This window comes from Marmota marmota, unplaced genomic scaffold (assembly GCF_001458135.2).
Source record: "Marmota marmota marmota unplaced genomic scaffold, marMar, whole genome shotgun sequence".
NCBI lineage: Eukaryota > Metazoa > Chordata > Mammalia > Rodentia > Sciuridae > Marmota > Marmota marmota.
In genome coordinates this window covers 24064736-24090588 of record NW_025999982.1, presented here as the reverse complement: position 1 = coordinate 24090588, position 25853 = coordinate 24064736, and the positions used below count along the sequence as shown (strand labels likewise).

Here is a 25853-nt window from a genome sequence, read left to right as displayed (position 1 = left end):
ATGAGAGAAGGGTGTAAAAAAGCAAAGAGTTTCTCATTTCAAGGGCAGTTGGGAAGCAGAGAGCGGTGGGGGGGGGGGGGGAGAAACATAGGAGGGAGCTGAAGACAAGACACATAGTACACATAGACCCCAAGTACACATAGCCCCAAGGGCCCATTACCTTCAACTAAGTCCCACCTTCTACAGTCTCCATTACTTCCCAGTAGTCCACTGGGCTACGAACTCATCAGTCCACTGATGAAGTCAGAATCCTTATGATCCAGTCACTTCCCAAAATCTCCACCTCTGAGCATTGCTGCGTCAGGGATGCCTTAATCTTCAACACATGAGACTTTGGGGACATCCCAGACCCAAACAATAACAAAGTGATCATGCAAATTTTAAGATTTAAATTAATTACCCCATCCTCCATATTAATCCTAGACTTCTTGGTGGGGTGCCATGCTGCTTCTCAGAAGCACAATGCAGAAGAAACAAAAATATCGGAGCCAGATGTGGTTTAAGGAGTTGAATTTCAGCCCAACATGTTAAATGGGCAAGAAAATTACTCCTGTAGGCCTTAGTATCCCCATATGTATACTTAGAATAAAACTATTTTCTTCACAAGGTTTGTTACCACTCCCTCTCCTCCCTCCGACACCTCACCATGTCAAAGTGTTCTCAAGTCTCAAAAACGATAAGAGATACTTTTTCAAAAAATTATTTTAAATATTTTCATAGAGATTAATGCCTGGCTCCACAGTAGAAGCTAAAATACTAAAAGATAATTTCACATCAAGATTTTAAAAGGAAATGTTCATGGTGAGACCTGACCTTTTCTGACCTGGCCTCCAGAGCCACACAGCATCACTTCTGCTGCATTCCATTGGTTACAACCAAGTCACAAATGTCAATCCATATTCAAGGGAAGGAGACGTGTGCTCTTCCCTGATGGAAGGAGTGCCAAAAATATGCATTTTTTTTAACTCTAAGATCAGCTTTTAAGTTTGATGATGAAAGCTATCAGAAGACTATTCTGAAAAAAAATAATATTTTTTCTTAGGAAAATCAAAATCCTCTCACTATGGTCACAGTACTGTAGCAGGCAAGCCTCTGAGATCCGGGAAGTTACTCAGTCTGTGGGGCCATGCCCTGGGGCAGTGGATCATAGTCAGGATCAGCCTCCTCACCCACCAGCTTCAAGTCACCCACTTTCTGTAACAAAGACTCATTCACGCCCACATTATCTCCAGCAAGTATCTTTCTAGAACTGGCTAATAGGGGTGATAAAATTATGATCTATTTCAAATAACGGGGTGATAAAATTATGATCTATTTCAAATAACCGTTTCCCTCTTGTTTTTTTCTACTTGTTCTTTCACCCATTTCCTTTGAATTTCCAAGAGTTCTGCATCAAACTTGGCCGTCCAACTTGAGAAATTCTCCACTGTGACAGGATTGCCATGGAATCATTGATTTTCTGCTTCTTTTTCAGTTTGTTTCTTTTCTTCCTCCCTTCTAGTTTATATCTGATCTACTGCTGCATTTAATTCCTTTTACACAGCTGCCACTGGAGTAAAGATTATCACTATACCAAGATTTTCTTCAGTCTCTAATGTTAACAATTTTAAGATGTCTGAGACATCATTATCTTCTAGATTCTCCTGGGAGAATATTTCATAAAGGGGAACTTCATCTGGGTATTTTCCATTGTATGTAAACTTGAAGGTGTTCTCGACAGTTTTACCATTTTCTCCAGGATCACATATCACTGTAATGGTGACACTGGGTGGGTTTTCTGATTGTAATGGACTTGTTGGACTGCTCCTCACTGTGATCTGCCACTGTGGCTCTGGCTGCAGCCCATGGACGTCCTCAAGACCAGGCAGTGTGCTGCAGTCAAGATCATGCCTCACATGTTTTAAAACATGTATGTAGGTCACCTCCCCTGAAAGTGCACAAGAGTGAATAAATGAGGCAAAGATAGATATGCAGAGCTATAAAATAAATTGGAGAATGCATTTCTGGAAAGATATTAATCCTCCTTATTTTTTAAAGATTTAATAAAATCTTAATAAAAACTACGACAGATAGAAGCCAATTAATGTAATTTTTCATATTAACAAAGCTTTTTTTATTTTTTAAATTTATTTATTTTAATTTGTTATGCATGACTGTAGAATGCGTTTCAATTCATAGTACACATATAGAGCACAATTTTTCATTTCTCTTTCTTGTACACAAAATAGAGTCACATGATTCGTGTCTTCATACATGTACTTACGGTAATGATGTCCATCTCATTCCACCATTTTCCTGCCCCCATACCTGCTTCCTTCCCCTCCCTCCCATTTGCCCTATCTAAATTTCCTTCATACCTCCCATGCTCCCCCAATCCCCATTATGGATCAGCATCCACTAACCAGAGAAAACATTCGGCCTTTGGTTTGGGGGATTGGCTTACTTCACTTAGTATAATATTCTCCAACTCCATCCTTTTAACTGCAAATGCCATCATTTTATTCTCTTTTAATGCTGAATAATATTCCATTGTGTATATATACCACAGTTTCTTTATTAATTCATCTATTAAAGGGCAGCTAGGTTGATTCCAAAATTTAGCTATTCTGAATTGTGTTGCTGTAAACATTGATGTGGCTGTGTCACAGTAGTATGGGTGCAAACCAGGTATAAACTGCGGAGTGGGATAGCTGGGTCAAATGGTTGTTCCATTCCAGGTTTCCCAAGGAATCTCCATACTTCTTTCCAGATTATTTGCACTAATTTGCAGTCCCACAAGCAATGAGTATGCCTTTTTCCCCACATCCTCACCAACATTTATTGTTGTTTGTATTCTTAACAGCTGCCATTCTGGCTGGAGTGAGATGAAATCTTAGAGTAGTTTTGATTTGCATTTCTCTAATTGCTAGAGATGTTGAACTTTTTTATATATATTTGTTGATTGATTGTATATGATCTTCTGAGAAGTGTCTGTTTGGTTCCTTGACCCATTTATTGATTGGGTTATTTGGGTTTTTTGGTGTTAAGTTTTTTTGATTAGTGCTCCATCTAATGTTAATGGGGTAAAAATTTGCTCCCATTCTGTAGGCTCTCTCATTGCCTCACTGACTGATTCTTTTTCTGACAAGAAGCTTTTCAGTTTAAATCCATCCCATTTATTGATTCTTGATTTTATTTCTTACTCTATAGGAGTCTTATTAAGGAAGTCGAGGCCTAATCCAGCACGATGAAGATTTGGGCCTACTTTTTCTTCCATTAGGCGCAAGTTCTCTGGTCTAATTCCTAGGTCCTTAATCCACTTTGAGTTGAGTTTTATGCATGGTGAGAGATAGGGGATTAATTTCATTTTGCTGCATATGGATTTCCAGTTTTCCCAGCACCATTTGTTGAAGAGGCTATCTTTTCTCCAATATATGTTTTTGGTGCCTTTGTCTAGTATGAGATGACTATATTTATGTGAGTTTGTCTCTGTGCCCTCTATTCTGTACCATTAGTCTATAAGTCTATTTTGGTGCCAATATCATGCTTTTTTGTTACTATTGCTCTGTAGTATACTTTAAGGTCTGGTATAGTGATGCCACCTACGTTACTACTCTTGCTAAGGATTACTTTGTCTATGATGGGTCTCTTATTTTTCCACATGAATTTTATGATTGCTTTTTCTATTTCTATGAGGAATCCCAATGGGATTTTTATTGGAATTGCATTAAATCTCTATACTGCTTTTGTAGTATGGCCATTTTGACAATATTAATTTTGCCTATCCAAGAACAAGGGAGATCTTTCCATCTTCTAAGGTCTTCTTTAATTTCTTTCTTTAGTGTTCTGCAGTGTTCATTGTAGAGGTCTTTCACCTCTTTCATTAAGTTGATTCCCAAGTACTTTGTGTTTTTTTGAGGCTATTGTAAATGGGGTAGTTTTCCTAGTTTCTCTTTCAGAGGGTTTGTCACTGATGTACAGAAATGGCTTTGATTTATGGGTGTTGATTTTATATCCTGCTACTTTGCTGCATTTCATTTATTAGTTCTAGAAGTTTTCTAGTGGAATTTTTTGGATCCTTTAGGTATAGAATCATGTTGTCAGCAAATAGTGATAATTTAAGTTCCTCTTTTTCTATCCATACCTCTCTAATTTCTTTCATCTGTCTAATTGCTCTGGCCAGTGTTTCAAGAATGATGTTAAATAGAAGTGGTGAAAGAGGGCATCCCTGTCTTGTTCCAGTTTTTAGAGGGAATGCTTTCAATTTTTATCTATTTAGAATGATGTTGGCTTGGGGTTTAGCATAGATCGCTGCCGCAGTCTGGCTGGGCACAAAATCACGAGCCACTCAAGCAGGAACAAACTTTATTTTTTGAAACTGCCGCCAATGTCCCGTAAGCTCCCAGGAAGATTTCCGATCGACGCACGCGGCCATTCTCCTGGCCCCCCGCCCCCCAACCCAAGAGAGGAATTTCCTCCTCTGGAATTCCCTCCTACCGCACTTCCCCAACCAATGGGAACTCTCCAGGAGTCCCGTAGCAGGCCGAGGTGGACAGCAGGAGTCCAATATCCATATGAATGCAAATCTTAACATAATCATATCATCTTAATCGCTTGCTGGCATCACCTTTCAACCAAAAATGCCATGCATCATATTACTTGGCTGTGGCTCTTGGCAGATTGCTTTTATGATGTTCAGATATGTTCCTGTTATCCCTAGTTTTTCCAGTGTTTTGAACATGAAGTGGTACTGTATTTTATTGAGTGCTTTTTCTGCATGTATTGAGATGATCATAAGATTCTTATCTATGAATTTATTGATGTGATGAATTACATTTATTGATTTCCATATGTTGAGCCAATCTTGCATCCCCAGGATGAACCCCACTTGATTGTGGTGCATTATCTTTTTAATATGTTTTTGTATTCAATATGCCAGAATTTTATTGAGAATTTTTGTGTCTAAATTCATTAGAGATATTGGGCTGAAGTTTTCTTGCTTTGTCTTTGTCTGGTTTTGGGATCAGAGTGATATTGGCCTCATAGAATGAGTTTGGAAGTGTTTCCTCTTTTTCTATTTCATAGAATAATTTGAGGAGTATTGGTATTAGTTCTTCTATAAAGGTCTTATAGATCTCAGCTGTTTATCCATCTGGTCCTGGGCTTTTCATGGTTGGTAGGCTTCTGAGGGTGTCTTCTAATTCATTGCTTAAAAATGATCTGCTTAACTTGTGTTCTGCAGTGTTCATTGATGATATATTCTAGAATATATATATATCTGTCTGTTAAGTCTAAGTTATAAATTGTGTGCATCATCCTGATTCCATTTGGGCAAATCATATGACTCTAGAAATTTCTTGATGCCTTCAATATTTTCTATTTTATTGGAGTACAAGTTTTCAAAATAATTTCTAATTATCTTCTGTATTGCTGTAGTGTCTGTTGTGACATTTCCTTTTTCATCATGTATGTTAGTAATTTGAGTTTCCTCTCTCCTCCTCTTCCTTAGCATGGCTAAGGGTTTATCAATTTTATGTATTTTTTCAAAGAACCAACTTTTTGTTTTGTCAATTTTTTTCAATGTTTCTTTTATTTCAATTTCATTGATTTTAACTCTGATTTTAATTATTTACTGCCTTCTACTGCTTTTGGTGTTGATTTGTTCTTCTTTTTCTAGGGCATTGAGAAGTAATGGTCATTTATTTGTTGACTTTTTCTTCTTTTAAGGAATAAACTCCATGCAATGAATGTTCCCAGAGATTTTGATATGTTGTATCAGTGTTCTCATTTACCTCTAAGAATTTTTTAACCACCTCTTTAATGTCTTTTGTAATCCATTGTTCATTCAATAGCATATTATTTAGTCCCCAGATGTTGGAGTAGCTTCTATACTTTATTTTATAATTGATTTCTAATTTCATTCCATTATGATATGATAGAATACAGGGTAGTATCTCTACTTTTTTTATTTGCTAAGATTTGCTTTGTGGCATAATATATGGTCTCTTTTAGAGAAAAATCCATGTGCTGCTGAGAAGAAAATGTATTCACTCATTGAAGGATGATATATTCTATATATGTCTGTTAAGTCTTATTCAGTTCTATAGTTTCTTTGTTTAGCTTTTGTTTGGAGGATCTATCCAGTGGTGAAAGAGGTGTGTTAAAGTAACCCAGAATTATTGTGTTGATCTATTTGATTCTTGAACTAGAGAAGAGTTTGTTTGATGAACATAGATGTTCCGTTATTTGGGGCATGTATATTTATAATTATTATGTCCTTTTGATTGTTGTGGGCTGATTGCTCAGAAAACACTCTTAGTCCGAATTTTGTTCAAATTAGAATCTTTTATTTAGCAAGCTGGGACTGCTCCCTACAGGACCCAAATTGTCTCTGACAGGAACAGCTCCAGATCCAAGTTCTATGGGGTTTATAAGGGGAAAAAACACATTCTCAAAAATGTAGATGCAGGAAAGCAAGCAGGATACAAAGGCAGAGAAAGCAGTTAGCAGAGCAAAACCAGAAAACCACATCTGGGTTCGAGCACCTTTGTGGGCATATGGAGTACAGAAAAACAGTTTTTAACATCTTAGAAAAAGCTTAACATTATTTATTCTATAACCCTTATCACATAATCCTATTATCCTACTTAATATTATTTCACAACCTATAATCTATAATTTATAATCTCTAATTGATATTGATTAAGCTCAGACCATAACATTGATGTATGTTTCCCTTAAGCAGTATGTAATATCCTTCTTTATTCCTTTGGATTAACTTTGGCTTGAAGTCTATTTACTTGATATGAGGATGGAAATCCCTGCTTGTTTCTGCAGTCCATGTGAGTGGTATGTTTTTTCCAATCTTTCACCTTGAGTTGGTGGATATGTATTCCTATGAGATGAATCTCTTGAAGGCAGCATTTTGTTAATCCAATCTGCCAATCTATGTCTTTTGATTGGTGAGTTTAGACCATTAACATTCAGGGTTATTATTAAGGCATGATTTGTATTCCTGGTCATTTTTGTTTATTTTTGGTAATTTGACTTGGTTTCTCCTTTGATTGTTTTTTTTTCCTTTAGTGTAATACCTCCCTTTGCTGCTTTCTATTTGTAAGTTCTTTTCACTTTTGTTTATCATGGAAGGTTTTTATTTTGTCATCAAATCTAAAGCTTAATTTTGCTGAATATAAGATTCTTGGTTGGCAACCATTTTCTTTCAGAGCTTGGTATATGTTTTTCCAGGATCTTCTAGCTTTCAGGGTCTGGGTTGAAAATCTGCAGAGATTCTAATTGGTTTCTCCCTCTATGTAATCTGATTCCTTTCTCTTGTGACCTTTAAAACTCTCACCTTATTCTGTTTGCTGGGCATTTTCATTATAATGTACCTTGGTATAGATCTGTTGTGATTTTGTAAATTTGGTGTCCTGTAAGCCTCTTGTATTTGATTTTCCAATTCATTCTTCATGTTTGGAAAATTTTCTGATACTATTTCATTGAAGAGATTGTTCATTCTTTTGGTTTGTACTCTATGCCTTCCTCTATCTCAATAATTCTTAAGTTTGGTGTTTTTATGTTATCCCATAATCCTTTAATGTTCTGCTCATGGTTTGTTACCATCTTCACTGTGGTCAACTTTATTTTTAAGATTATATATTTTGTCTTCAGTTTCTGAGGCTCTGTCTTCCAAGTGAGATAATCTGCTGGTGATACTTTCTATTGGGTTTTTAGTTTGGTTTATTGTTTCCTTTATTTCAAGGATTTCTGTTTGGCTTTTTTTTTAGAACCTCTATCTCCTTATTGAAGTAATCTTTTGCTTCCTGTATTTTCTTATGTAGCTTTTTATCAAAATGATCTTTTTCTGTCTGTATTTGTTCTTATATCATCTTTTAATTCATAGAACATTTTAATTCTGTATATCCTGTACTCCTTCTCTGTAATTTCTGTTATGCTGGTCATGGATTATAATAATGTAGTACCTTGGTTTGTTGGGGGCACTTTCTTCCTCTGTTTTTCATGTAATTCATGTGTCTTCTCTTCTAGCAATTCAGATCTGAGCAGTTACAATTTTTTCTCTATAGGCTTACAGTGTCCCTGCAGGATTCCAGTACCTCTCCTTTAAGGGAAAGAACAATATTAACAGATCCCAATACAAGAAATATACAGCCTTAAACCAAATATCTCCTATTAAGACATTTATAGTTTTGTCACAATATACAAAAATGGTGAGTTCAATTATTATCTACAATATAAATAGTAGGTTTGCAAAAGGGTTTACAGTTTCTGATGGCGGACAAAGAGAGAACTGGGGTTGGGGAGTAGGATGATGTGTTAAGGAGATAGGAGGTAGGAGGTGAGGACATAGAGTTATTAGATCTTAGGAAGTGTGAAAGAAATATTTATAAAGAAGTTGGCTAGTAGTAGGAGAAAAGAGAGAAAGTCATTTTGGGGGGGACAAGTAAGTTGGAAGGCAATAGAGAAAGTACAAAAAAAACAAACATAAAAATTAAGAAAAATAAAAAATGTAAAAAATAGGAGATAAAAGAATATACAACACAACTGTAATATGCTATTCAGACATCCCAGACCTCAGTAGCCTAATTCATGAAAAGTACTTGGTTTCACAAATGTTGTGGATGTGAGAGTGGGAGAAGAGAGGGAGGAAAAAAAAAAGAAGAAAAATATCTCAAAGGAAAATACAAAGATTGTTTGTGTTAGAGTTCAGTGTCTTTCCTGCTTCCCTTCTCATCCAATAGGCAGGGTTGTCTGTTGTTTGCTGGTATCTCCACCCTCAGAAAGGTGAAGGTTATTAGGGTAGGAGGGTTAGTCTTGGGGGTGGATCTCCTGGAGGTGCTGGTCCCAATGGGAGGGTGCACCCCAAGGATCTCCTTTGGGTCTCACTCCTATGATGTGTGTGCCTGGTCTTATCTCCTTATATGGCCTGTAGACCTCACCATTCCTGGTCTCTAATTTCGCCTCTAAACTATATCTCATTCACCCTTCCCTTTCTACTTCCCAATCAGGAACCTCTGTCTCTGGAGGTCTTGAGGACTCCACTCTGGGGGCTGCACACCTGTCATGGAGAGCTGCTTTGTATTGGGCAGTTCAGGGCCAGGCTTTGTGAGTTATGGACCCACAATGTGCAACTACAAGCACTGTGCCAGGTTAGTGGCTGTGGTGAAAAGGGGGGAGTTGGGGACTATAGGTACTTTGATATTTCTTCTAGTCCCCAGATGGTGTCCCAAGCTGGGAGATGGCTCAACTAAGGATGGTGTCATCTTCAAAGATGAAGCTCTATGACATGCAGTGTTATGTCTGCATGCTGTCTCCAGTCCCTGCCCTGTGTTCCTAGGTGCAGGCTACCATGTGAAGGGGACTATGGCAGTGATTGCAGTGTCCCAAGATGGAGGTGACTGGGCGAACCCCATGTTGGTAAGCGGGGGTCCACACGGGAATGGTGACTGGAGGGCCTACGTGTGGGCAGTGGCTGGGTGTCCTGCATGGGAGCAGGCCAGGATCCCTGCATGGATGGGAGGCCAGGGGTCCTATGCTGATTCTGAGGCCTGGGGACCTGAAAGGGCAGGGCATCCAGGATTCCTGCAGCTGTTAGGGGTCCTCTAATAACTCGTAGAGAAACAATATTCCCACTACTAGAATCCCGGGTCAACGGAGAGACACAGAATGCAGCCTCCCTTTAGCCCGCCATCTTGGATGTCTCCTTAACAAAAAAAAAATTTTTAATACTTTTTTAGTTGTAGATGGACACAATATCTTTATTTATTTTTATGTGGTGCTGAGGATTGAACCTAGTGCCTCACATGTGCAAGGCAAGTGCTTTACCACTGAACTATGGCCTCAGCCCCCTTAACAAAGATTTTTTAAAAACTATATGATTAGCAAGTTCAAAGCCAATCTCAGCAACAGTGAGGCCCTAAGGACTTAGTGAGACCCTGTCTCAAATTTAATAAAAATTTTTAAGACTGTATGATTATATCAATAAATATAGCAAATGCATTTAACAAGACCCTGATTTAAAAACAAAAAAACTTAGACTCTTAGAAATGGAAAGAAATCTCCTCTAGGATCTTAAGACATCTATACAATACAGGTGACATCACACACAATAATGAAAGACTGCTTTCCTCCTAGCACCATGAACAAAGAAAGGATGTCCGTGCTTACCATTTCTATTCAAAACTGTACTAAAGAATATAGTCACTGCAGTAAGGCAAGAAAAAGAAATATACGGCATCCAGATTGTAAAGGGAGACATAAAGCTTATTATAACCACAGATAACATGATTGTCTATGCAGAAAATCCCAGGGAATCTATAGAAAAACTGTTAAAACTATTAAGTGCTTAGCAATTTTGCAGAATTAAGATAAATGTATAAAAATCAATTCTATTTTCATATACTAGCAATAAGTTAAAATTATAAATCATAAACCATACAATTTATAACATCAAAAATATGAAATAATTAGGGTTAAATCTGTCAAATATGTGGAAAACCTGCACTCTGAAAATGACAACATATTGCTGAAATTCTCTAAAGAATAGGTAAACAAATCAAGAGGTGCACCATGTTTATAGATCAGACTGTTTTATTCAGATGTTAATTCTCTACAAATTGGTCTATATGTTAACATAATCATAGTCAAAATTCCAGCAAGTTTTTGTGATAGATGTTGACAACCATATTCTAAAATCAATGAAAAGGAAAAAAAACGTTGATATCATAGAAGTTGAGAGTAAACTGGTTGTTACCAGAGACTAGGGAGAGTGGGGTAGAAGGAATGGGGAAATGTTAAGATACTGAGTTATATATAAATAGATATAAAAAATGTTGGTGTGCTGTTACACAATCAGGTGACTACAGATAACAATAGTGTACTATACATTTCAAAAAGCTAGAAGAAAGAATTTTGAAAGATTCACCATTAAAAATGAAAAATGTTTAAGGAGATAGATATGCTTAAACTGATTTAAACATGCAATTCATACATGTATTAATGCATTACATGGTACCAAATTACAATTCTTATGCTGTCATGTATCAGTTAAATAAATTTTAAAAAACAAAAATAAAATATTACCGTAAAATCAATGCAAGGGCCTAGAATAACCCAAATGACTAAAAAAGGAGAACATAGTTTGAAAACTAACCTGCTCTCAGGACTTATTTAAAAACTGCAGTAATCAAGAGAATCTAGTACTAGTGTCAAGATAGATAAATTAGATAACCATTTGTAGAAAAATAATAATAACTTCAATCCATACATCTCACTATACATAAAGATTTCAAGTGGATCCTAGGGCTAAATGTAAAACTGAACAAAACTTCTGGAAGAAAATCTTGTTAACTTTGTATTAGGCAGATTTTTTAGATATATCAAAAGCATGACTGATCATAGGGGGAAAAAAAAGATAAATTGGACCTCTGAAATTAGGAATTCTTCTTTTTCCAAAGGTATTCTTAAGAGAGCAAAGCTACAAACAGGGAGAAAATAATTATAAGGCACATATCTAATAATACCTTATATCTATAATTTATAAAGCACTCCCAAAACTCAATGGTAAAAAATAAACAAGCCAATAAAACCTAGACAAAACATTTGAACAGACACTGTATCAAAGAAGATAAGCACATGAAAAGTTGTTCATTTGGCGAAATAAAAGTGAATTTTGGAAAGTGGAAAAGCTTTACTAAACCTAATACTTCTTACAAAGAAATAAAGAGTGTATTGACATGGTCTATGTCAGTGATTATTCTTGTCTGTTAATGTCTTTCTGTGTTGCAAGCTCAGTGTATGCTCTTTTGTTGTCGAGTGGAAATACAACCTACATATATTGTTAAATAAAAATTTTACAGAGCAATACACATAGCATGATCAATAATCAAGCATCCATTCATCCATTTCTCAGTGGACAGTAAGTTAACAATTAGTTTATTTCCATTTATAGCCTTAAAATGCATAAATATTCAAACCATAAACCCTTTAAAGGTCATATTCATGTGTCTCATGAGAAATGTCAATAATAACAAAAAGAACACTGTTAACTTTTTTTGTACTTATTGAAAATTTCCTCCTGCTTTAATAAAATTCCTTATAATGCAATTTTTTATTTAACACTTTAAAAATCATGTGTCATTCTTTGGAAATTTTATTATAAGAGCATATGGATACATACATTCAGAAATAAGTGTATTACAGCCCAAGTAGCAGACACATGGGACCAAGGTGTTGGAGCAGAGGTGAAAGTAAAAGACACCATGAAAGTGTCAAGAAATCAAGAATCCTGAGTTGTTTACTACTGAATCCCCAGTGTCTACTGCCTGTCAGATAACACAGTGAACCACAACAATGACTGTCATGCATAGAGCCAGACATTTATGAAGTGCTTCATGGACAGTACTCCTTTCAACATTTCTCTTAGGGAGCTATTATTATTCCCTTTACTAATGAATAAACTTGGCTCAATTAGGTGACTTACCCAAAGTCACACAATTATTAAATGTTAGAACCTGATACTACTGTTTCCCAGACAGTCCTCGGTAAATATAAATTGTTGGCATACTTAAATAAATGGGAGGATGGAAGGAAGGAGAGGGGTGGATGTGGGGGGACAGAAGTAGATAACAAGATCCCATGGTATTCCATTATAGGCAAAGAACAATTTCCCTGAGAGGACAATTGATGAGACAAACCTAGCATTCTTGTTGCAAGCAACTCGTATGCTAACCAGATAACCAGTACAGGCCTAGAACCAAGAATTTCTTCCTGCTTCTCCATCTTATTTTGCAGTCTGCTTTTTCTCTCTACCTACAGTGGCTTACATTCACACACCTTTAATGAGGTTATCTGCAAGTAGCAGTTCGCTTTGTTTGGAATTGGCCCTTACCACTTCCACCACACCTTTACCCCGGCCAGTTCTATATCCTTCAAGATGCAGTTTAAAACTGAGAGAAAACTGACCCACGTCTCCCACATTCAGGCCCTATGGCATATGCTCCCAATAATTAAAATACAGAATTGCAATTATTTGAATTTATGTATATTTTAGAGCCTGCTTTCACAGTTAGACTGCATGGCTTGAATTCTAGCTCTGAACTTAATAGTTATGTGCTGTGTTAGTAAGGACAGGCCTTGCTATGAGGCAGCACCTAACAAACTGGATAAGCACAGAGAGTGAACCCAAAAGAAGTTTATTCATTTCTCATAAAGTCCACTCACCCAGAGTGCTGTCTGTGTATGGTGGCCCAGCAATCCTGAATGCTTTCATCAGGGGCTCCTTCATCTCAATTGGGATCATCATGATTGCCAGAGAAAAGAAGTAAGAGCAAAGTAGCAGAGTCTCCTCACATAGCCTCTGCCAGAATAGATGTGTCTCACTCCCACTCACATGTTATCACATGTGATAGTCATATGACTCCCTCTAATTGTGAGGTGCGTGAGAAATACAGTCTTCCATTTACCTATGAAGAAGGGGACAACTGGTTTTGGGAAAGCACTACTATGGCAGGTGAAGAAACCCCCCACTCTAAGGACTCCACATACTAATCCTGGAAATTGTGAATGTTGTGTTTATGGAAGAGGTGGGGAAAGATCTTTGCGGATGTGACTAAATTAACATATCATCCAATAACGGACAGATTATCTTGAATTATCTTGGATTATCTGGGTGGGGTCTAAACATAATCACACTCATCCTTTGCAAAAGAGAGGCAAAGGGAGATTTTACACACAGAGAAGAGGAGGCAAGGTGACCAAGGTGATGTGGACACAAATCAAGGAATCCCAACAGCCACCGGAAACAGGTAGAGGTGGGGAAGGGATTCTCCCTTAGAATCTCTGGAAGGCAAACAGTCCTACTGTCACCTTGATTTTGGTCCCTGATTCTGATTTTGAAATTTTGGCCTCCAGAGCTGTGGGGGTATAGATTTCTGTCAAGCCACCAGGCTTGTGGTCACTTGTGATAACAGCTGCAGGACTCTAATATAACTAAAAATTCTATAGTAGTGACTATGGGCAAGTTACTTAACCTGTCTGCGCTTCAGATTCAATTACCTGTAAAAGGCAGATATTAATAGCACATATTATAAAAGGTCACTAACAAGATTAAATAAGCAAAGTGCTTGGAAGAGTGCTTAGTTCATACAAATCATTCAGTAATTACCAGTCATTGTGTGTTTCTCTGTATAGACTGTAGCCTATAAATTTGATGAGGACAAATTCTTGTCTAGCTTACCACAGTGCCTGGCCCAGGAGTGAGGCAGAAGTTCAGATGGAACTCAGTGGAGTGTATCTATCTGAACAAGAGGAGCTGGTTAACCTAAGTCAGCTAAACTCCTAAGCACATTCTCCTGTTCCCATAAGACCTAGGGCAGAGCTGCGTGTATGGGAGAGTCAAGCATCTCTTGCTACAAAGAATAGGAAAATAGAGGCAAGGAGACTCAGATGGGTTCTGTTTTAGTTTAGGTCTTACATGGTTCTAAAGTTCCATGTAGCAGAGGCTTGGTTTCCAGCATGGGGCTACTCAGAAGTGGTGAAAACTTTAAGATGAGGGGCCTGGTGAGAGGTCTCTAGGTCAAAAGGGGCATGACCTTGAAGAGGATGGTGGGACACCAGTCTCTTCCTCTGCCTCTTTCACTCCCTATGAGGTGAGCTGTTTTATTCCACCATCATCTGCTGCCTCACCTCAGGTCTCCTGGAAGCAATGGAGCCAAACCAGCCAGGACTGTGACCACTGAAGGTGTGAAATTGTGAACCCAAAATAACACTTTTCTTTTTCACTCTTTTTCTTTTTCTTTTTTTCCTCTTTTTTTCTGTACCAGGGGTTGAACCAGGGACACTCAACCACTGAGCCACATCCCTAATCCTTTTTATTTGTATTTTGAGATGGGGTCTCACTAAGTTGCTGAGGCCGGCACTTCACATGTAGCAGCACTAAGAGGAACTGAGCAGCCCTGTGTGACTACACTGGGAGAGGACTCTTGGAAGCCTGTGCTTGGTTTCTTCCAAGCTTGTGTATGAATGCCTTTTCCCTCAGCTGATTTTGATTTATTTCTTTTAACCATGATAAGAGGTATAGTATTATATGCTGAATCCAGTGAATTTTTCTAGTCAATCACTGAAGCTAGTGGTGGTCTTGGAGACCCCTCTGACAAACACAAAACTTATGGTTTGCCAGATTCATGCTGTGAGATAAAAATTAGATTTCCAATGTCTGTACCTTCCTAAAGCTTACAAGATACTTAATAAACTTGAATCAAATGATCATACAATAAAATAAAATACAATTCTGATTAGGTACCATAAAGATAGTCATGATATCATGACTTAGTAAGATAATAAAAGACTTAGCTCAACTGGAGAGGTTGGGAAGACTCTTGTGAAGGAGAGTTCATGGGCAGGGATTAATTAGTCAGCAAAGACTTGCATAAGCATCCCAGGGGGGTAGGCTATGAAAAGGTGGTGGGATTGTCTATTGCTGAAGTGAGCAGTTGGGGAGCAGTTCACACAGAAATTCATGGCCCCAGTTAATGAGTTTGGCCTTCATTCATGAACATTGGGAATATTTAAGAGTTTGCACGATTAGACTGTGTTTTTAAAAGATAAATAAGAATTGGAGAAAAATTATTTTTGAATAGTATAACTTTCTTTTGTAGAACAGTTTTAGGGTCACAGAAAAATTGGACAGAAAGTACAGTTCCCAAATATGTCCTTCCCCACACGTCAGCCTTTCCCATGATCAACATTGCCCATGACAGTGGTACATTTGTCACAACTGATAGACTTATATTGTCACAGCTTTATCATTCAAAGCCCATAGTCTACATAGGTAGGGCTCACTTTTGGTGTTGTACATTCTATGTGTAATATATAAAGACAGAGTTCTACAATTAAGGGGACCAAAATTTGATACCAAAAAAAATTACAATAAAGATGGTGAAGGCTTATGTTGTGGAAATTTTTATTAGGATGATGTCTGTAAAGATGAAAAGAAGTCAATGACTTCAGATGATAGAATAGGCAAATAGTAGTGATTAATTTGATAGAGGTATGAGGATAAGGAAAGTGTTAAGGGCTGGGGTTGTGGCTCAGCAGTAGAGTGCTTGCCTAGCACATGCGAGGCCCTGGGTTCAATCCTCAGCACCACATAAAAATAAATAAATAAAGGTATTGTGACCAACTACAACTAAAAAGTAAAATATTTGAAAAAAAGAAGAAGAAAAGCATTAACAGGGACTCTGCCTTGCTTGTGGGGCAATTATGAACCTTATTCCACAAATCAAGTGAATAAGAAAGATCAAATTTATTAAATTAAATTTCAATTCTAAGACCCGAGCCTATGAAGCTTCTAAGACTGCTTCCCTCTGCCTCTTTCTCAGGGTGTATCTCATTTCAAGGAGTTCTGGTTCACCTTCCCCCTGGTTCAATGGCTAATCTGTCCAGCATTACAATCAAGTGTCCTATGCTCTAGTCCCCTTTGTCCCTTTGGCTCTTATAGGATCACTAATTCTGTAAGTGATCTGGTCACAGGAACTTTTGATGAGGCTGAATGCAACTATCCCCCTTGGAAATTCCCCCTCACTGCCTCCTAGGGACATAGTCCCCTGCAGAGATCTTCTCAGACCTCTCTCTTCTTCCTGGTTGGAGTAATCTCCTTCCTCTCTACAATCTCAAAAACCGTTCTCAATTACTCTAACTTGCTTAAGCCATTTCCAAAGACCAGCCCTCCATTCCAAGGCCAGCCAGCATCCCTGAGGCTTGAAGTCACACTGGGAGATTTCTCACTGTATGAGAGAGTGATGCTATTTTCAAACAAATGAGTAAGAAAAGCACAAGGAGAAGCAGCACAATTCCATATTTCAATACATTATTTCACCAAAGAAGGACAGTATCATTCACTGAGGGAAGGAACATGATGAGATGAATACGTTTGAGGCAGGACACCACAAGTTTGGATGCTGGCTAATGAGTTGGAATTTAATGCCTTTGAGATGTCCAGGAGGGAACATTAAAAGGCAATTGGAGGGGCTGGGATTATAGCTCAGTGGCAGAGTACTTGCCTAGCACATGTGAGGCCCTGGGTTTGATCCTTAGCACCACATTAAAAAAAGAATAAACAAATAAAATAAAGTCATTTTTTAAAAGCCAATTGGATATACAAATCTACAACTGTGAAATTTACTTTTTGTAGAGTTCAGTCCAAATTTCAATTCTTTTACTACTTTTCCATTTCCAATGTGGACAAATAATATTACTGTGCCATAGGACCAAGCCCATTTATTTCCAATACTTTGATTCATTAGTTTTACCAATATTCTGAAATCTCTTATATTGTCATGTTGGAAGAAAATGACAGGAACAGAAATTTAACAAAGTATTTTCCTTAGTAGTATTTAAGGTCTATAAATTTATTTAAGGTTCTTCAACTTTAAAACAAAATATTACAGGAGAAGAAAATTATGTTTTTGGAGATGAATGTCTTCTTTCCAACTGACCACAGTCTCTTTTCTGTTTCACTTAATTCCTACAATGCATTGTTAGGGGAAAAAATGATTGGTTCATAAAACATTTAAGAAACTGTAAGAAACTTTCCCTCAAAAATCTGTTAAGTTAATCTCTAGAAAATGCCACCAATTAACATAGTCCCCAACTTCCATGACTATTGACTACTGCTGAAAGTGTAATGTTCCAAAACTCTCAACCATGGTTTAGTGTAAAAAGTTCAAGTTGTAAATATTTGAGAGATTACAAAGCCACACCATGAGCACTCTACTTGCATTTACTGTAACATTAATAGTTTTTCATCCATATTGTTCATATCACAGTGGGATAAGTTGCAAAACCAGGTCACAGTTCCAGCAAAGGGAAATATAAACTGAGAAATAACAGAGTCTTTTACATGTGAGAGAGGTGTATACCAAAGGCAGAGGGACCTAGTGATTCCACAATGATCCCATGGCCACCAGCTACAGAGTGGGGGACAGAACTTACAGCTCTTCTCAAGGTTTCTTCTCACCTCAGGACAGGGCAAACTCCCCTTGGTGAGTCCAACATGCTCTCCTTCTTCATTAATGAGCTTGGGAGAGAGATCGCACCATGAGAAGTTTATGTCATTTGGAACCTTTACCATACACATCTCAAAATCTGGCCCAAACCTGCAGTGAAGATCTGGAGCCAACAAATAGCACTTCCTACCATCAAGATGGTAACATTGGCTAATTTTTCAAAATGTCCTAAAATCCTAAATAAATACAGAAATCACAGTTGCCTATGAAATGAACAGATGAAATCAATTTCACATTGTAGTTCTCCTCTGTGTCATTTAACTTAGAGGTGAGATTTTGATAAAATTCTGGCAGCATCTATCCCTCCTGGCCAGAGTCCCAGAAATAATCAGTCCCTGCCTTCTTCATGTATTCTCTTCGAGAAAATATAAAAATGAGGATATTATAAGCAAATTATAATAGAAGACTAGGAATCAAAGAAAATGCCTTCCTTTCTAACATGTTACCCAACAAATAGCCTGAACAATTTGATTAACAAAAATCCTTCTTTGGTTGGATGGAGTCAGGAAAAGGCTGGGGTGAGGCCAGTTTGATGTAGAAAGAAGGGTAGAAGTATGGCACTCCTAACAAACAGCCCTTATTACAGTGAAGAGTGGCTGTTTTCAAAACAACTTTATATTAATCCAACCAAAGCATTATTGATCATCGCTTACATTCAAAATGTGGCCACAAGTATTCTTTCCTTAAGTGCTTACCATGTGGCATACTAACTCATTAGTTAATTAGAATATTACAAAATAGGATATTATATGCAACATAGTAGACTGGATGCTGAGGAAATACGGCTATGTATAAACATAGGAGCAGTATTTTCAAAGGGCTTACAATCTGGAAGAAAAGACAAAATAAGGAACTCACTCAATAAGCAATTCATTCACTAAGGCTGGACAGAATATGATATACACAGGAAGAGGCAATGAGAATTCGTGTAAGGATCCATTTGGCACTGATATATTATCAGAGGAAGCTTCAAGGAGATGGTTGGATTTGACAGGGACCCAAAAAGAGTGCAAGGCTTTTTAAAATAAATATTGTATATTTTCCCATGATGAAAATAGTGCATGTTCATGACACAAGTGGAAGCCAGAAGAGGGAATTTTAACAAAGGAAAAACAATCGCCCATGGCCCCATGAGATCCGAACATTTTAGACAGAGTAATGGAAAAGAGGACACCCCAGGAGAAGGGGCAGGATATACCAAGACACAGGAAGGGGGAACACAAAAGAGGTGAGAAAACATCAAGAGAGCTAGTTCAGTTGAGACACAGGGTTTATGTAAGGAGAATGGAATAGTCTCTGTCTACTCCATAAACCTGAGACAAGCATCAAAATGCAAAAGTCCTAATAGGAGCTGGGTTACAATGCTGCTAGAGAGAGAGGTAGTTGACAGCTCTTCTCCCCCTTGACGTCAAACCCCACTTGTCTTTGAGGGTTGGAGTCTCCTAAGCTGTGTAACTGAGCAGCACCCCCTTTCCACATAATTACTAGCATCTTCTAATTTCCTAGAGACTGCAGCAACCCTGACCAAGACCTGATTTCAGGAAGGACTATGGGGACCCTGCACAGAGCTCACCATATTAACTAGAGGTCTGTGAATCCCAAAATTAGGGACTCCAAGAACTTGGATATGAAAAAAGAAGCACATCTTTATTTTCACTTATCTTCAACTATAATGTGGCATTTCCTCCTATAACAAATCAGAGTAGTGTTAGAAATATTTGTGACTTTGCATCCAATTGGAAATACAGGTAGGTTCATATCATAGTACAATTACTACAGTTAATTTTGAAATATAATTTTATCATCATTTCAACGTTGGTAATTAGACCTACCACTGGATCTTGTTATCAAATGTGCTAAGAAGCAACTTTTAAAACTATCTGATTAAAAGTGTTTCTTTCTAATTAGCCTCCTTTACAATTATGTATTTTCTGCTATTTAAATACATTATTCTTAGAAAAGTCCATAAGCTTTGAACTCCCAAAGAAGTTCATTGCATTAAAAAAATCAAGAACTTTAGCCATACAGGAATAAGAAATTTGGTCTATAATTCAGACTAAGTACCAAGCCTGAGAAATAGAGGGAAGCTTGCTCTAAATATAGCAAAGTGGTCTAAAGGTAGAATTAAGTTGTGGAGACACATGAACTTCTGAAGATTTTTGGAAATCAACAAGGAGGAACTCTAGAGGGGAAAAAAAATCTCTTCCCTTTGGTCAAAGAGGTAGGTCCTCAAGAGATGAAGATTTTGATGTTACCATAACTGTAGCTTCATTTAGTAATAGGTGGGCAACACAGAGTACAAATAGGGAATCAAATGTTCAGATTGTTAGCTCTGGGGGACTCATGTCCAAAGAAAGAAATGAGGACACTAGATTTAAAGCTCAAATTAGTATTTCCTGTTTTTCTCCTCTCTACTTTTGAGATAAGGATCCAGCCTGTTTTTGAAACCATTACATAAAGAAAAATCTTATATAATGTGAAACTTCTAGTTAGAAAACAATAATGAAGCAAGTAACCCAGATTGTCTCTTCTCACACTGTATCCTCCTTTGAGAAATACAGCTGAAGAATATGGTTCAGAGGATGGTCAAGTCACCTAATGGGAGTTCCGTGAAATGAGGCAGAAGATACTTCTCTGCAGCTCATCTAGGGAAACAGATGGATCCAAGCTAAAAGAAAGTCCTGACAGAGAAAGAAAACAACCAGGAAAGTTCTAGGGCCTTGGGGTTATCCATGGAAGCGGCCCAGTAGTGGAAGAAGCCACAGTGAAAGCCAAAGCCTTTTAAGCCCAATCAAGATGACAGCCTCCCAAAAGCATGGAAACGTCCCTGGCAGAGCCTATGGGGGAAACCAGTGGGGAACCCAGCAGGGATTGAAGTCCCTGGCAAGAAGCTTGAGGAAAGGGGCTTTGACAAGATCCATGAGGTCCTTGGCCAGTTTCTGGTACTAAAGAAAGAAGAAGACCTGTTCTGGGAATGGCTAAAGGACACATGAGGGCCAATGCCAAGCAGTGCCACCACTGCTCTGGGTCCTTCTAGAATGGTATGACAGCATGAGACTCCAGAGTTTGCAGTGACTGGGGGCTCCTCCCTTACTTTAGGAGAGAAAAGAACTCACTTCTGGTGTACTCCAGGGTCTTTGGGGAGGTCTCTCCCCCTACCATTTCAACCTTTTTGGAATTCTTGCTCTCACCTGCATCTCCCTTCCTCCTCCTTCCCCTGCTAGCTCCGTGGCTTCAATTACCAGCTTTCCTGATCAGAGTCCTGGCCCCTTCCCTCACCCCCACCTTTATTTCTGGTCTGTTTGATGCCATTTGGCATTTATTTTTTGGCAGAATAGTCACTGTTCTGGTAAAGAGTTTTAGATCAATAAAGTCAGTGGCCTTCAAACAGAAGAAGAAGAAAAACAATTTCTGGACACTCTAAATAAAAACAAAAAAAAATTAGATCCAATTTTTTGGTACTAAAATTATCCAACTGTTAAATCAGAGCTTTGCAAAGATATTCAAAACAGGAAGAATTTGAAGTGAACTTTAAAAAAAGAATCATCCTCATTCTTAGGCAGAGCCAAATAATCATGCTATCTTTGTAGTCCAGCTCGATAGAAGGGGGTTGAAAGAGGTAAAGGATAGTAAGCATGTAATTATCTAATATGATATAGATAGAATTAGGTCAGAGTTTTTAAAATATCAAGCAGACTTTGACACAATCACTCCTGATCAGCCACGAACCCCAATAATTTGGAGAAGAAAGTCTGATCGCCCAGAGACATATCTTCAAATGGCTAGTTGTTCTGGGTTAACAGCTAGGATAAAACTTAAAAGCAGAAACCAAGATACAACCACTTTACCCTGCAAAGGAACTTTTATTGCTTGCTATTACATTGCCATAGAGAAAAGAAACTACTTCAATAAAATCCTAGGAATGAAATCTTAATTTCTATATCACATTGTAAATAATGATTCAACAAATAATTATGGAGCACTTTCAAAGGGCTAGATATTATGATTATATACCTCATTCATTCAGTCATTTGATAATTAAGTACAGTCATGTGCCACATAACAAGGTCTTGGTCAAAGATAGTTCAGATGGCATGTATGACAGTGGTCCCATAAGATTATAATGGAGCTGTAATTTAGCTACGGCCTATGCAAGCACAGTTAAGAGGCAAGATAAAAGGAAACTTCAGAAGAAGAAAAAGAAGAACCCCTAAGAAAAGTCATGGTGAAGACTAGCAGATGCTTTTGCAGACTTCAACAAGTTCCTTAACTAGTTTAAAAATAAGGATTCTAGCACAAAAAGTTTTGTGTTGCTTACAAGCAAGTCTATGATAAAAAAAAAAAGAAACAAAGCAAGAAAAATACCGTGAACATATTTCTAAAAAGAGTGAAAGTTCCTGAAGAAGAACCTCAAGAGGATTCCAAGAAAAGGCATTGTTATGGTTTGAATATGAGGTGTCTCTCAAAAGCTCACGTGTGAGACAATGCAAGAAGTTTCAGAGGAGAAATGATGGGATTGTGAGAGTCTTAACCCACTCAGTGAATTAATCCCTGATGGAGATAACTGAGTGGTAACTAGAGGCAGGTGGGTTGTGGCTGGGGAAAGGTTAATTAGGAGCATGGCTATGGGGTATATATTTTGTATCTGGAAGTGGAGACTCTCTCTCTCTCTCTCTGCTTTTGATCACCATGATGTAAGCTACTTCCCTCCACCACACTCTCCCACCATGGTGTTGAACCTCACCTCAAGCCCCAAGAAATGGAGGAAGACCTCTGAAACCATGAGCCCTCAAACAAACTCTTCCTTCTCTACAGTTGTTCTGATCAGGTCCTCTAGTCACAGCAATGAAAAGCTGATGAAAACAAGCATTGTTACCACAGGAGATGGTGGCTCCATGAATGGTACTGCCCTGAAGACCTTCCCATGGGACCTTCCCAGGTGGAGGTGGAAGACAGGGATGCTGATGATCCTGACCATGAATAGGGCTAGACTAATGTACATGTTTGTGTCCTAGATTTAACAAGAGTTTAATCATAAAAAAATTTAAAAATTTTAAATAGGAAAAAAAATTGTCCTACACGGTAGTAAAAGAAGACTGACAAGTTTATATTGGTGGAATCAAATTAAATTCCTCGTCACACTTACTAAAAGGTTTTCATTTGTGCGAATATCTAGTTAAGTAAAAACTCTTTTAAGATAATTAGCACTTAACAACCAGAAGCAATGCAGCAGTAAACAAGAGGACAAGGACAAACTTAAAAGCTCAGAATCAGTTTTTCTATCTAAAGACTCCTGTGTTTTATTAGAAATAGTGAGAAAGTGGGAGATAAATAGCATGAGAATTAAAAAAGTAAAATAATTTAACACGTTCTTTAATAATTGCTTATGCCTTTTCAAATCAAAGAAAGCCGAGGCCTCAATATTGAAAAAAAGTAGATTCGAGGTCATTCTTTTTCAATAGAATTTCTTCCTGTATCCATTGCCAAAGAGCTCTGCTTGAATTTTTAATTGAATGTTTTTATGCTTAGGAAGCCATGGATAATGGCAACAAGGACAGCAAATAATAATTCAAGGTCCTTTGGAAATCTTAACTTCAAGTAAACAGTAACATGGTACTTTCAAGTTGAAATTAACAAATTTAAATTGTCTACTATGTTCACTAAACATGTGAACACCATACTGGTACTGGAAGAGAGGGGTGTGGACAAGAGAAGCAGATCATTCTTTATGACTTTTTCCTTTATTGTTCAAGGACAAAAGAAAGCTATTATTGTCAGGGTCCTATTCTTAATAGAAAAAGGTGATGACAAATAGAAATCTTGTTCCTGAGTCTTTGCTGGCCTCCCATCTGTCTGGGCCCCTGACCACTTTAGGACCTGCAGCCACCCCCAGGATATGCCCCATCCTGTGAACAGATTTAGGGAGCAGAGGCTTTTATCATGTGGTATAGCAAAAGAGAAAAAGAAAAAAAAACACACTGGGAGTGTTAAGTCTGTGACCTGATCCTTACTCACCACAAAAAATCCTGTCACTTTGAGCAGTAACCAAATTCTTCATCTGTCAAATGGACTCAGTCAGGGGTCCACAAACTTATTCTGTAAATATAGCCACATAATAAAGATTTGGGGCTTTGAGGACCACACAGTCTCGTCCAACTACTCAACTCTGCCACTATAACACAAAACCAGCCACAGATATTATGTAAACAAAAAGGTGTGGCTGTGTTACAATAAAACTATAGAAACAGGGAGCAGAGATTTGGTCCAAAGGCTATCATTTATTAACTTCTGTTCTAGATGACTTCTTAAATCCTTTCTAATTCTGAGATTCTGTCAATCTATAATTCTAGGCAAGTGCTCTATCAACTGAGTCACATTCCCAGTCCCTTACTCTATGATTTTACAAATGAACAAGACAGTGTAAAATGTAGCAAATGAATTTGAACTATCCAAGAAGATAATGCAATGGATCCAGGAAGACTTCAGGGCAATTCAGAATGTTTTGGTAATTTGGTGAGTCTATAAATCCATCTTTATCTAGTCAGTACACTAAGATAAGAAAAATAAAAGTTGTGAAAAAGAAAGTCATAAAATTGTCATTATTTATGGGAAAAAGGGTCATGCAGATTAGATAACAAAAAGAGAGAGATGGTGGAAGGGGGAGAAATGATCAGAATAAGTCACACACAGTTCAGTCAGCTCTTTATTCCTCTAAGATCTGTCCTGCATTTTTACCATTCTGCATTATGTTCAGGGAACAATATTTTACAGCTGACTTTGCCTCTGGTTTCTACATGCATTCAGCTGATGGAAGGCTCTGGGTGAATATTAGTAGGTAGGGACAGAGGAGAAGGTGGATGGAGTAGTTCTCTCCCTCTCTGTTTTGTTTTTATTTTTGTAGCACTTCAGGTAACTATGGACTCTAGCTCTGGATGCATAGGTTCCTTGTGGTTCCATTTCTTCTGACCGATGTTAGTCTCTGGGCTTCAGTAACACTGTCTCTTTATTTTATCCCTCCAGCCTGGAAGTAGAAGCAACTTACTGCTCTCTTCTGAGTTGTTCCCGAAGTTATCTGCCCTCTTTCAAGTCTCAGTTCTTCTAAGAACTGTCATAAATTCTTTATGTTAAATTCTTGCTGCATAAAATACTTAAAATAGTCTGTTTTCCTGGTTGAAAAATAAACTGGTATATACCAAAAAAATGAATTTAATTCTATAACACTAACAAACAATCAGAAAAATTAGGTTTAATAAGATACAGTTTGCAATAGTGTAAAAAAATTTAAAAAACCTAGGAATAAAACTAATAAAAGATACACAAGCCTTTTACATAAAACACTATTAAGAGAAATTAGAGAACATGTAACTAAATAAAAAGGAATTGTTTTTATATAGTACACTAACTATAAAAGCTAGATAAATTAGGCAATAATAAGTTTAAATGCCTCTGCCCCTCAAAGTACATGATTAAGACAGAGAAAACAAATAAAAAAGGAGATGTGTGTATATACATACATCTATATGTTTATACATATGTAAATACATGAATTTGCCCCCATATTCAACAAAGAACTAGTAATCAGATATATAAATACATATATATATATATATATGCTGTCTCTTATACACATCTACTTCTTTTACTGTTGTTTTGCTCTTCTTTTTCTAGGATTTTGAGATGAAGTATGAGATCATTTATTTGTTGGTTTTTTCTTTTTTTAAGGAATGAACTCCAAGCAATGAATTTTCCTCTTAGAACTGCTTTCAATGTGTCCCATAGATTCCGATATGTTGT

General features: G+C 37.5%; 1 pseudogene; it reads right to left on the bottom strand.

Moving 5' to 3' along the window:
* Window positions 1-1107: 1107 nt before the first annotated feature.
* The window catches only part of LOC107143682, a 30948-nt pseudogene continuing 6202 nt past the window's right edge, over window positions 1108-25853 (bottom strand).